The sequence below is a fragment of the Melospiza melodia genome, chromosome 1 (genome assembly GCF_035770615.1).
Source record: "Melospiza melodia melodia isolate bMelMel2 chromosome 1, bMelMel2.pri, whole genome shotgun sequence".
In the NCBI taxonomy this organism is placed as follows: domain Eukaryota; kingdom Metazoa; phylum Chordata; class Aves; order Passeriformes; family Passerellidae; genus Melospiza; species Melospiza melodia.
In genome coordinates this window covers 48,162,872-48,175,021 of record NC_086194.1, presented here as the reverse complement: position 1 = coordinate 48,175,021, position 12,150 = coordinate 48,162,872, and the positions used below count along the sequence as shown (strand labels likewise).

The window sequence follows — 12,150 nt, the reverse complement described above, 5'->3', positions numbered from 1 at the left end:
TTGGCAAGCTCTACCAACAAGTTTCATTTTCTCCTTGCAGAAGCAGGGGGCAAAACTGAGATGCTTTGCCTCCCTCAGAGACATCTTCCTTTTGAATTTTTTTCCCTAATAAAGATCTTTTTCTTTTATCTTTACACCCATGTCCATGAAATGTAATGAGAGAAGAGCAATGTAAAAGGCAGCAAGAGAGCCCATAGGTATCATTGTTCCTACTAGCCCTGATGCCAACAGGCATCAAAAGTTGTTTTAAAAGTATAATTTGGCTGATACACTTGAAGTTTTTAAATGTAATGTCTTGAGAGAATTTATTGACCAAAAAAACCCCACAACTGCCTCTGTGCAATGGGCCAGGATAAAACATTTGTTGCAGCTTTTCTTGCAGCTTCCAAATTGATATTTGTGTTTGACAGACCCAGACAAATGAGACAATATTGGCTTTTGAATACCATCCTAAGTAAACCAGAGTTATTAAGGACCACATCCACTATGTCTATAAATAAAGAGTTTAGCAACTATTTTAGCTGTTTGGCAACGATAGTGTGTTGTATAAGGTTCAGACTGTAGCAGACACGACTCTTTAAAATAACCTTACTGCTGCAGTTGAGGTGTCTAATGCCAAATCACGCATGACAGATCTGCCTGATTTTTTTCTGCTGGTAAATGTAGGAGGGACATATGATCTCAATAAAGCTGTAAGCCTACTTGAAATAAGTGCTAAAGATCAATTTTATTTTTACAAAATCACAGAAGAATATCTAAAATCCAAAGAATAGTTTTTTACATTGTGTTTTAATGCATGTCCCATCACTTCATGGGACTTTCACTGGAATTTTTTGCTAAAAAAGATGATTGATCTGATTGATCTTGAAGTTAGCCAGGTGTATCAGATTTCGTCCTTGCTGTGCGAGAAGTCATTCGATAAACTTATTTTTTTGCCATAGACAGGTTTGGCATCTGTATATTCAGGGGGCTGTATGTTGAGGATTTGCTTTGTATGGTACTGTTTATCCTGATTGCTTCTAACTTCTGCAGATAGATCCTTTCATGTTTTAATTTCTTCCTTATCTTTTTTTTTTTTTTTTTTTTAAGTGGAGACTGTGAATAAGCTAAGAGGAATTGGGGTAGGAGCTCAGTTACCATATCTAGAAAATACCTTTGTTTTAAAAACAAAAGGCATTTTGATATTTTAAAATCTGGTATTTTGTTTTGATTGTGGGTTGGTTGTTTGGTTTTTGTTGTTTTGGACATGGGGTGTTTGGTTTGTGGGTTTTGGGTTGGCTTTTTGTTTTTTGGGTTGTTTTTTGGTTTTTTGTGGTTTTGTTTGTTTGGTTTTGGGTTTGTTTGTTTTTTGTTTTGTTTTGTTTTTTTTTTTTGTTAGAGTAGTTCTGTGGTTTGAAAGTGTGGGGTTAAAAAGAAAACGAAAAGGTTCCCTGAGGATAGCTCTGGCTACGGGATGTTACTTGCTAATGCTCTGAAGGCTCTTGTTTCAGTGTTGCTGAGGCTGCAAGTGTCTGGATGCTTGGTGTGCTGAAGTGCAGCAGGCTCCCGTGGCGGTCATTTATAGGTGTGGGATGCTGTAAATGTTATGGTGCTAAGGAGAAGCATACTGGTGCTTCTGTTGATAGAAACCAGATGTAGCATGACTGACTTCTGTAAAGTCGTGCTGATCTACACCCACAGAACATCTGTCTCTGGATGCAGCAGTAGGTCTGTGTTGTGGCCTTATATTCACAGAGGACACAGTTAAGGTTACTTCTAACTCATCTTGACAATTCACCTGTTCACCAGTGTGCTTCCTTAATGGTTTTGTTTATGTGGAACTCTAATTGTCATTTGAAAAGGCTGCAATAAAATACACCTTTAAAATAATATGCAGAAAATTAATTTCCTGAAAATGGCTGTCACGGCTGCACATCTAAATGACCTGTGATCAGCAGTGTATTTTGATAAGAAATGCTAACTAGAACTGACAGCTCAGGAGAATGTATGTTAAGGTTTATGCTTCACTTGATATTAAATACTGTATTGCTGAATAGGATTGGACATCTTAAAAAACAGTAGTTATAGTTCAGGGCAAAAATGTCCCCATGAGGTTGTATGTGGTAGGTTTCAAAATGTGTATTTAAGGTGGCCCATGTTTCTCAAAACTCACTATTATTGCATTGCAACATAGAACTTTCTTTCCTAACAGTTTCTGAATTGTATAATTTAAAAGCCACAATAAATGACCTTTTGCTCGTGAAATATTCAGCAGTAGAAACTTTATTTTAAAGTGCAGAGTAGATAAAAGCTGCTAGATTGTCCATTATTTATGAAGAGCACTTTAATGCTGATTATATTCCCCTTGCTCCACCGTATAAAATACCTTTGGGCAGCAAGAAGACATTTTGCTATTTCTTTTTGGTCCTCTCAAGCACACATTCATCCCAGAAAGAACTCACAAGACAATGTTAAAGGCATGCTATTCTACTTTTGTATATCCATAAATCCAGGTTCTGGACTCCTTAATTCTTTGACTTTGATTCCCAAATGTCCATGACTCGAAAATCCATCTCTTTTTCAGCAAGGCATTTAAGTGTATGTTTAGATCCTGTGTAAATAGAGAAAGCTCAAGAGCAAGCTGTGAGTTGAGCATATGGTAACTGCTTTACAGAGGTGGACTTGCAGAGTAGAGGAGGTAAAACTTAAGAGGAAGGTTGGTGTAGTGTTTTGGTAACATGGAAGCTAGAATGCAACATATCCATAAGCCTCTTCACTAAAACTTCTGATTCAGGAAAGAGTGGGATATTTAACCATAATTCTTTTAATCATCTTGTGCTACTGTTGCTGTTAAAAGGCATTGAACAGAATGTCTTCAATGAGTGCTTGCCCAGGCACTCATCTTAGGAAACACTGTAGTAATTCTGATTTCTGCAGTAATAGCTTCCTTTGTATATCTTGTTGAACAAGAGGATTTTTTTTTTGTCCTCTGTATCTTGGTGATGACATCAGACAGGAACACTGTGACCCAGTGGTCAATCTTCCTCTTCCTGTACAGTTAGGTACTTAGACACTCCTTATTCCTTGTACACTGACAGGTTTACAAAGAGGAGAAAAGGGGAGGCCATTCATAGCTCCTCCTAAGTAGCTACAAAAGCTGAGGTAACCTCCACCTTCCCTCTTATTCAAATTTTAGTACATGTCATATATGCTAAGAAGAGAAGGAATGCCCATGAACAGACTTCTAGCTTTGCAGGGAGAGAGTAACATTGCAGATAAATGTAAAAATTAAAAATTATATCCAGAAAACCTTTGGCATTCCAGAACTGGAGTTAGTATATTTAATGGGAGATTAGGAGTTCATTAAACCTAGCATTTGTCATGAGTGAGAAGCTCACCATTTTGCTTCAGTAACCCCAATGCTCTCTGATCTGAGCCTACAGTGTCCAGCTCTCTGCAACTCTGCTCTGCACATGACACTGTTTCTACATCCCCTGAAACTCTCATTCCTGGTGGGAAATGGTAATGGACCATGTTACCTGATTTATGCAGAACTAGCAAAACTTCTTGGACTTGTTACCTTCTTTCCATAAATTAATACTCTGTGCACTCAGGAAAGACAGTGCTACCAACAGAGCAGTAGTCTAAAGATGTTCATAACATTATGATGTTTATTAACATGTATCATCATAACATTATGATGATTATATATGTCCATTATCGCTGCATGGCTGAAGTTTTTCTGTAGTTAAGGCATTTTTGAGCAGGACAAAGATGTTCAACTGCCAGTGTTCCTATTTGATTGCTTTGATGGGGGTTGCTTTTTGGGACTTTTGCAAAAATCTGCACTCAAGTTTTAGGACAGACCACAAGAGTCTATGCCACATGTCAGATATCTATGTATGAATTGTCCTAAAGCTTTGATCAGATAAATATCTTCCCTGGGGCTTTTGGTTTTGGGTTTGAGATTTTTTGCTTTTCTGGCATGGGGAATTTAATTATCAAGGGATTTGTTAGAATGAAATTAACTTACAATATTTTTTTTCCTCCATAGTGATCTAAATGCATGCAAGTATTTTCATGTGCATGTTTTTCCCTAGATTTCTTACTGCAGTTATTGCCCAGGTTCCAAAATCAAAATGCTCTAGAAATTCTTACATTGGTGTCCCTTCCTCAGCTAGAATGTCCTGGGCATTAGAAAGGATACAGTGATATTCATGGTTGTGCCCACTGAGATGAAGGTAATCAAATCTCATGCTTCGAGGAATAGGCTGATTGCTGCAAGGGTCAGGAAGCACTTTTTCTCTTTGCGCAATTTTTCCTCTGCATTGCACAACCCATAGTGTGCAGTGTAGTTTGTTTCTATTGGCCTCTCCCTGGAAGCACATTGGCCATTTCAGGATCAGCATTCCAGACCTGAGGGCTCATGTGGTTTGATTTTCCTTTTGCTACAGCAAATGCAATATTTTTATGACTGAATGTCATATTTGAAATTATCTTCCCCTTGCTTGAAAGCTAATTGCCTTTTTACGCTCTTCTTCCATCTCCTTAAGTTTAAATAGAATAAAGCCCTAAAAATAGTAAATAAAAAAGGAGATTTTCTTTTACTGGCATTGTTCTTGCATTTCTTCTTCTAATTTCATTTTCTGGAGAATGAACAATTTTATGAGTCAAGAAATGTTTGTTAGGAAGTTGAAAAACTTTTCTGGTCAAAGAGTTATTGAGTGAAAGGTAGCAATTTTCTATTTCATCATGAGCTTTCATTATGAATACAATAAAAGAATTAAAAACATATTCCAACCTCCTTTGTTGTAGCTTTTTGCTGCATTCATTCTTACCTATCCACCTTTTTGTCATTTTGCCCAAACCATCACCTCAACAGATATAACTCCTGTTCATAGCAAAAATTAAACAGATTGTGTCCGAAGGCTAGAAAATAAGCAACATTGGAAAACTGGTTTGTAGCAGGGAAGGGGGTGGAGGGAATATTTCCTTTGGAAGTGTTGCTTTCAAATTAGCCACTTCTGACTTTATGGATATTAAATATGCTTGTCCTTCTTGATGCAAAACTAATAACTTGCTGAGTAGTCTAAACTGTACTTTTCTTTTGTATGAAAGCAGAATCTTATTTTATTGAACAGTCCTCTCTGTTTGCTAGCACAATCCTACAGGAGAGACAAAATGAAGCTTTCTTTTTCTAGGGAGGTAATAATTTCTACGCAATTAACCTCTTCTTACTCTAAAAAGACTCAGTCTCTTCATGATTATAGCAAAGTGTGAAGTCTTAGAAAATTTCTACTGTAATCTGTGAGAATATGAGCAACAGAGCTGCAGACACCTTCTAAGCAAGATGTTTGACTTTTACCACTGAGTGACAGTGAGACAGATTTAGGAATGTTATTTTCTACGCATGGTACTGATGGCCTCAAAGCTGGTACAGTGTTGACTGCTGGGTCAGTTAGCTGGAAATGCTGGCATGCCCACTATCCTCTAGTGTTTTTTCCTACTGTCTGCCCTATGTCTGGTCTTTGATTTCTTGGAACAGGGATCATAACTTGTTTTGTAGGTTTGAAGTGCTTCATCTTATTGAGGTTTTGGTGCAAGATTCTTTAGCTTCTTTTAAATTGCATTTTCTCAGTTTTTAATATTGTTATTAATACCAAAGAGCATGGTGCAGGGAGAGCAACTCAAAAACCACTCAGGGGCAAGAAAGAGGTGTGGGTGCTTTTTGCCTTTTTTTTTTTTCTTTTTTTTTTTTTTTTTTTTTTTTTAGAACCTGATTAATGTATCCGAAAGACAACCAAAAGACAACAAAGCTATTTTGATTAAGACTGAAGAACTCTTTCATCTGGTATTGAAATGGGTACCAGGAATCAAGACCTGAAAGTTAAAAACTAATAAATTCAACCTGGGAGTAAAGTCCAGGCATTAGCTGTAAGGGTGCTGAACTAGGGAGCTAGTGGAACAGAAAGCTGAAGAATGATGAGAGGAGCAAAAAGAAGTCATGATGTTGATTTCCTGCAGTTACTGGAAGTTGTAGCTTGGGCAAATTCGATAGCATGATAGAATAACAGCTGTAATTTGTTTCAATGTGATTATTGGAACCCAATTGCAGGATTTTTGACTTTTTAAAAATAGTCTATAGTGCATAAAGTAGCAGCTTAAAAGTCTGGGCAGATGTGAAAATAAACAAGAAATCTTAAAGTAATTTGGATTATTGCCACAGGAATAAGTTTCCATAGGTAAAATATTTATATTTTTTTCCATAGGAAAAAATATAAAAATAAAATCTCAAAAATATTTCCCATTTCAAAAACTCTGCATCTCTTCTGGGCCTGTAGAGCTTTGTTAGCTGTTTGTTTGCTGTGCTCCACAGCACTTTCCAGTTTCCCAAGAACATGAAAATACAGCAAATTTCTTTCTTGCAATGCCAAACCTTGGCTGACCAGGAAGTGGTTGAGTCACCATTTCTGGAGGTATTTAAAAGATGGGTAGGTGTGGCACTCTGGGACATGGTTTAATTATGGACTTGGCAATGTTAGATTTACAGTTGGACTTGATTACCTGAGAGGTGTTTGTGGCCTAAATGATTCTGTGATTCTAATCGTGTTTTGAGAAGGAAGAGTTAGACAAAACCTTGTAATAAAATTCAGGGGTTTAAAGTTCACTTGAAATGCAGAGGAAAGGAGCTTCAGAGAGCTGAGATGTTTACTGTTTTTTTGGAGCAATTTCTACACATTTTAAGAGCTATTCATTGTTCACAGATGTTTTAATTCTGAGCAGGTTGAAGTTAAGAGAAAAATAATCTTTGAATCCATTTTTTTACCTCCTAATTTCTTTTTATGGTAATATTTTGGAAATATAGATTTACTAAAAGTAGCCATAATCTCTTGTGTTTTGCAGCAAGCTATGCTTCAAATCTGAAGTTAGCCCTTATGGTTTCACAGCCCTGCTGTGCATAAGACTGGAAATTTTGCAGCTGCTCCTATTTGAAGAGTAAGGTTGCTTAATTAATTTTACACAGAATTAAGCAATGTATAAAACCCCATTTTTAAAAAATGGTATATTTTAGTGAATATTTATGTTGTTTTTTATATTCCAAAAATGTTTATGTTGGCAAAGGTAAAGGGTTTTCAGGGTGAAGGATAAGATGTGCTGCAGGTGAAGAGGTGCACCTTTTCCAAAGAAAGGTGGAATGATTTTGGGGTGTTGAGAACAGCTGCATTAGCAGTATCTCTGATGAAAGGAGCATTAACTACTGATTCTTTTAGTTCCCAAGACAAAGCTGGACTTGGAAAGGCCATTAAACGTGTGGTATTCTGGGATATGCATAGGGCCTTGCAAAGAATGTTCCCTACACTCAGCAGCTGAGTATCCTTTAACAATCCTTTACTGGAGTGGCTTTGAGGTGGCCAGTGTACCATTGTCTCTGGTTATATCCCTGCTCATGAAGTTTCATGGATGTTTGCAAGGCACTGGAGGCACTTCTGTGTTGCACTTGACTGTACAGTCAGGTCCTCACTCAGAAAGCTTTACTCTCTTAGACTTTTAAACTTTGTTTATCCTAAGAAAAATAGATACCTTTTCAAACTCTGAATCTGCAAGGGGAGCTGCGGAGCTCTGTTCTCAGGGGGAAAAAAAACAACCAAACGCTAAACCAGAGACTAGTTAGGTTTTGTCATATAATTGTGCTTATGTTTTGACACCACACACTACTGTGGAATGCTATTTTAAACTTATGGAACATATACCCATTTGAAACTGGAGGTAGAATTATTTTCATGGAAAGGTTACACTTAGCCATCAATCATTCCTAATCTCTTAAAAAGGGCATGTGCCTGGGTTTTTTTCTTTGCAAGAGTGTTTTCTCAGAAGTAATCAAAACAATGAAAACAAAGTGATTAGAACCTGAAATCTTAATATATTTTCTGTAAATTATTTACCATACACTATAAATATTTAATTCTGTCAAACTGCCCTTAATGTATTTTGTTGCAAATATCTTACAGTCTTCTTTGCAAGTAAAAATAACAGTAATGGTGAGTAACCTGAATGACTGGAGCTATGCTGTGAAGGTGACACAGGTTTTTAACATTGGATTACTGATGATATGTACATGTTGAAATACCATCTGCCACCTTCATTTCTGTTGAAATGCTTCCTAATGAAAAGCTTAAGAAAATTAGCTTCTTACCATTAAACTTTACTTGCCCTTCTTGAAGAAGCACAGATTGGCTGGAACTGGGGCAGGAGAGAGCTACAGACCCTCAGGCCTCTCACAGGCCTTAGAGGTGTTCACATTCACCAACAGCTTTAAATAGTGCTGGCTAAGTCAAATGAAAACAGGAGTCTGTGGGGTTGTATTTTGTTCTGTTCCATGAGGGGAGGTTTAAAAAGAGAGTACATCCACTCTTGAAACTGCCCTTTCAGCTCTGCTTCTTTACTCCACAAGTTCTATTCCATATTCCTTGATTGGCAGAAACTTTGTATAAATGTTTAAATGTCATGAATGAATTTTCATGGCGTTTTCCTTTATATGTGGGAAGGAATTGGATTTCTTGTTTCATAACATTTCTGGTCTCTCTGTGTTGAAGGTATATGATGGATATCTTTTGTAAAATGAAAAATAGCTTCAATGTAATTTTTAAATATAAACCTGAAAAAAGTGGGGGGGGGAAGAGTGCTTTTGATTTTGGGAGAGGAATTCCACATAGCCAAAAAAATGGCTAACACCATTATAACAAATGTAATTGTGATGTAGTGTGGAGTAGAGACAGGAGGTGAAGCCATGACCTGCTGGAAAACTTTGGATAAGGATCCCATCACTCCTGTAGGGCACTGGAAATGCAAGTAATGGCACAACTGGCACGTTTTCAGCTAATGTAGCTGCACTTTCTATTTTGTTATTTCCTGAGAGTTTTGAAAAACGATGGTCCTAGTTCTTCTCGAGGACTTACAATTCCTCTCACATTTCCTTTCCTTAGTGTGTCAGGAGGTCCATATAAGCTCTCAGGAAACCTCTCAGAAACAGCAGTGTCCTGTAATTCCAGCAGCTTTTGGACAACTTGGAGCTGCATTCTTTGTACACATTAGTTGTGTGCCTATATGTGCTGATAAGTCATTAGAGGAATATAATTTCTTGCTTACTCCAGGATCTTATTACAGTGTGTGCTTTGTTAATAGGGAGATACTAGTGCAAACACCCATTCAGATGCTTGGTCTTTGTCTTTGAAGCCAGATTGTCAAACTAATCTAGGCTCCTGTGGTTTTGTATTTCTTCTCTTGGAGACGTTGTACCAAAACTGAGCTCCCTTTGAAGAATTATTAAATATGTAAATGCTTTCTGACAGAAGAGCTGTTAGCTGCCACTGAAAACCTTTTAATGTACTGTGTATGTCCTGGTGGCACAGAGTGCTGAGACTCTTCTGGATCTTTCCAAGTATTTTATAAAGGAAAAAATTGTGGCTCCAGTTTGATATATCCTATTTTCCCCTTATGCTTTATTTGCTACTGAAGTTTGTACACACAGTTTATTCATTCTCTTGCAGTTTCAAATGCTGTGCATTAACAGACCAAAGGCCTCCAGCACTTCTAGGTTCCCACTCTTCAGTACGAAGCACTCTTATTTTTCCTGAGCATTTGTGTTTTATATGTGCACAGCTTGCTAATAATTCCCCAAACTGGCTGGTGGCTCTATTTTCTCCCCTAATTACCACTACAGAGCATCAGTTTAATTATTCTATCAAGCCTTTAAGAAAGGACTTAAAACATCCATCAGCTCTATCCAGATTTGTTGTCTCTTCACATCAAAGACCCTCTTGCTGACAGACACTTAAAAACCACAGCATAATGATGTTAGCTACAGGCATGTATGAAGTGGCTGATAAGGAGCTAAGGAAAAGTGTGGGACTCTTTGTTCATCTGAAGGAGGTTATCAAGACAGAAAATCATTGCTTGTTTGTGTACACTTGAGTGGGAAAGAGGTTGTTGGTGTAAAGCTAACTCTCTCAAGCTTTTTGCAAATAAATTTTCTTCTGGTGGATACTAAGTCCTGTTTGATTGTGCTTTGACTGGCTGTGCTTCATTTTTTATGTTTGCAGCTTTTTAGCACAAATATTTGCATAGTAAAAATCTGAGGGAAAATCTCTGATAGTTAATTCCTTGGGCCTTTCCAAGCTCTGAATGATGATGAAGCACCAAACTTACCAAAACAGTAAGTACAGTAAATGGCTTTATAACCCCAAGTTTCACCTCTGTTCATCTTGATATTGATAATATATTTTCTCCATCATGACTTTAGGTCTCCGTAGTTTTTGGCATCTGGCAAGGAATACAATATGTTCATCCCAATCAGTAACAGGACATTGTTTAGCTGGACAAAATGGGACTGAGCACTATAGAATTCCTGTTTGTCCCAGGGTGCAGCAGAGGTTGTAGAACTGAAATTCTCATTTTCCAGGTAGGCTGCACAGTATCTCAGTGAATAGCTCAGTTGTTAATCATTTGAGGTTTTTAGAGTGCTAGCAAGCATAACCTGAGAGATTAAAGAAACTTGAGGAGATGTACCTAAGCAGGAAAAGTTACCTGATGTCTTAAATAGGCAAAAAACTGATTGAGCCATAACATAGGAATGTCATTGCTAGCTTTGCATAAGGCAGATGCTGTTATCAAAACAAATGGAAACTTTTTTTAGAGGAGTCATCAGAGCTAGTGCTAATGAAAAGATATTATGAGGAAGTGAATGGTTTTCCACAGAAAACAGTTTTGAGTATGTCTGTCTAGGTCCCATATTTATTAGTTAATCAGGGTGCAATTACTTTTAAATTAGTATTTGATTTTTATGCTTTGCAATACAAAAATATGATTCTTAGCTTGAAAAAAATATTCAGCCAACAAACAAGAAATGTCTCCTTTTGGATTCTTAAGAAATCTTTGGTGAAACCTAATAGGTAAAAATGGAAAATGTCAATTCTTTCCCTTTTTTTTTTTTTTTTTTTTTTTTTTTTTTTTTTTTTTTTTGTAAACATTAAGCCTTGTGATTTCAGAGGTAACAGTTTTGCAGGTATCAAAAACACTCTGTGGAGCCACGGTGCAAGCTGATCACTGCCATGAAAAACAATGAATCATCTATTATAAAAATGTTTCAGGCTGTAAGGGCAGTGCAGACCCCTCTTTTTTACTTTTATTGCCAACTTTTCTTATATCACTTTTTCCCAGATATGTTATGTGAGGGACTTGTGGTAAGACTAGAGCAATTCCTACCAACAGCAAGGTGCTGTTGGAACCCATGGCCCTGATAGCAGCTAAGGGCTTAGATGTTGGTAGTCATTGCCTAAATTACTGTCCCAGAGTCCAATGTATTTCCAGTTGGGAAAGTCTGCTGCATTTTCATACAGTAATTCAGTATCAGGCTTGTTATAAGGATGTCATCTGGAAAGTCCAGAGGACCACTGATCTGCAAGAGTATTTTCATCATGTGCTACATTTAAAGATGTTAAAAGTCTTGAGGATTATTTGTGAAGTATTCCTGAGCTTTATAGGCAGGTGCTTGGAAACCTGTCCTGGAATTCTCTTCCTGCAGCTTCCAACAGTGGAGCCATCATCTACCCCTTTCTTTTCCTACCTCTTCTAAATAGTGACAGGCAGCTGGAATATTTTCTAATAATTGTTTCCTTGTGTTTCAAAATTATACTTTTTTGGTTTCATCAATACCTAGGACAGCTACAGGATTTTCAATGCAGGTGGTCTAGAGCTCAGTCTCTTGTGTCCTCTTGTGTTCTCTTTGTTTGTGCAGTGGTGAGGTTCCATTTGATTCACCCCCACCCCCATTGTTAACTAGCATATCTTCATGTTTTAGGAACATTTGGGTTTTCAATATTTTTTTTAAATATTTGCATATTAATAAGTCATTGAAAAACATTATGTAAATTTGATATCATGATGAATTTATTATCTAATGAAATGGCCTTTCAGGGTAACTGTAGAAAGCTACTACCAGCTAGGGAGATGAAATTTTCTTATAGTTAACTTTTCTATTTTCCATATAGGAATTTCAGAAATGCCACTGAAATGGTGGAGAGGAGGCATACCTTCTTGGGCTTTTGGAGGAGTTGCTTTGGTTGGGTTGTTTGTTTTGTTTGGTGGTTTGTTTGGTTGGTTTTCTTGTTTTGG

The 12,150-nt window shown here is 37.2% G+C and overlaps 1 protein-coding gene across 5 annotated transcripts in view; it reads left to right on the top strand.

Annotated features, from left to right (window-relative positions):
• Nucleotides 1-12,150, top strand: part of ELMO1 (engulfment and cell motility 1) — a 316,899-nt gene that overhangs the window by 169,793 nt on the left and 134,956 nt on the right. The window lies entirely within an intron of this gene.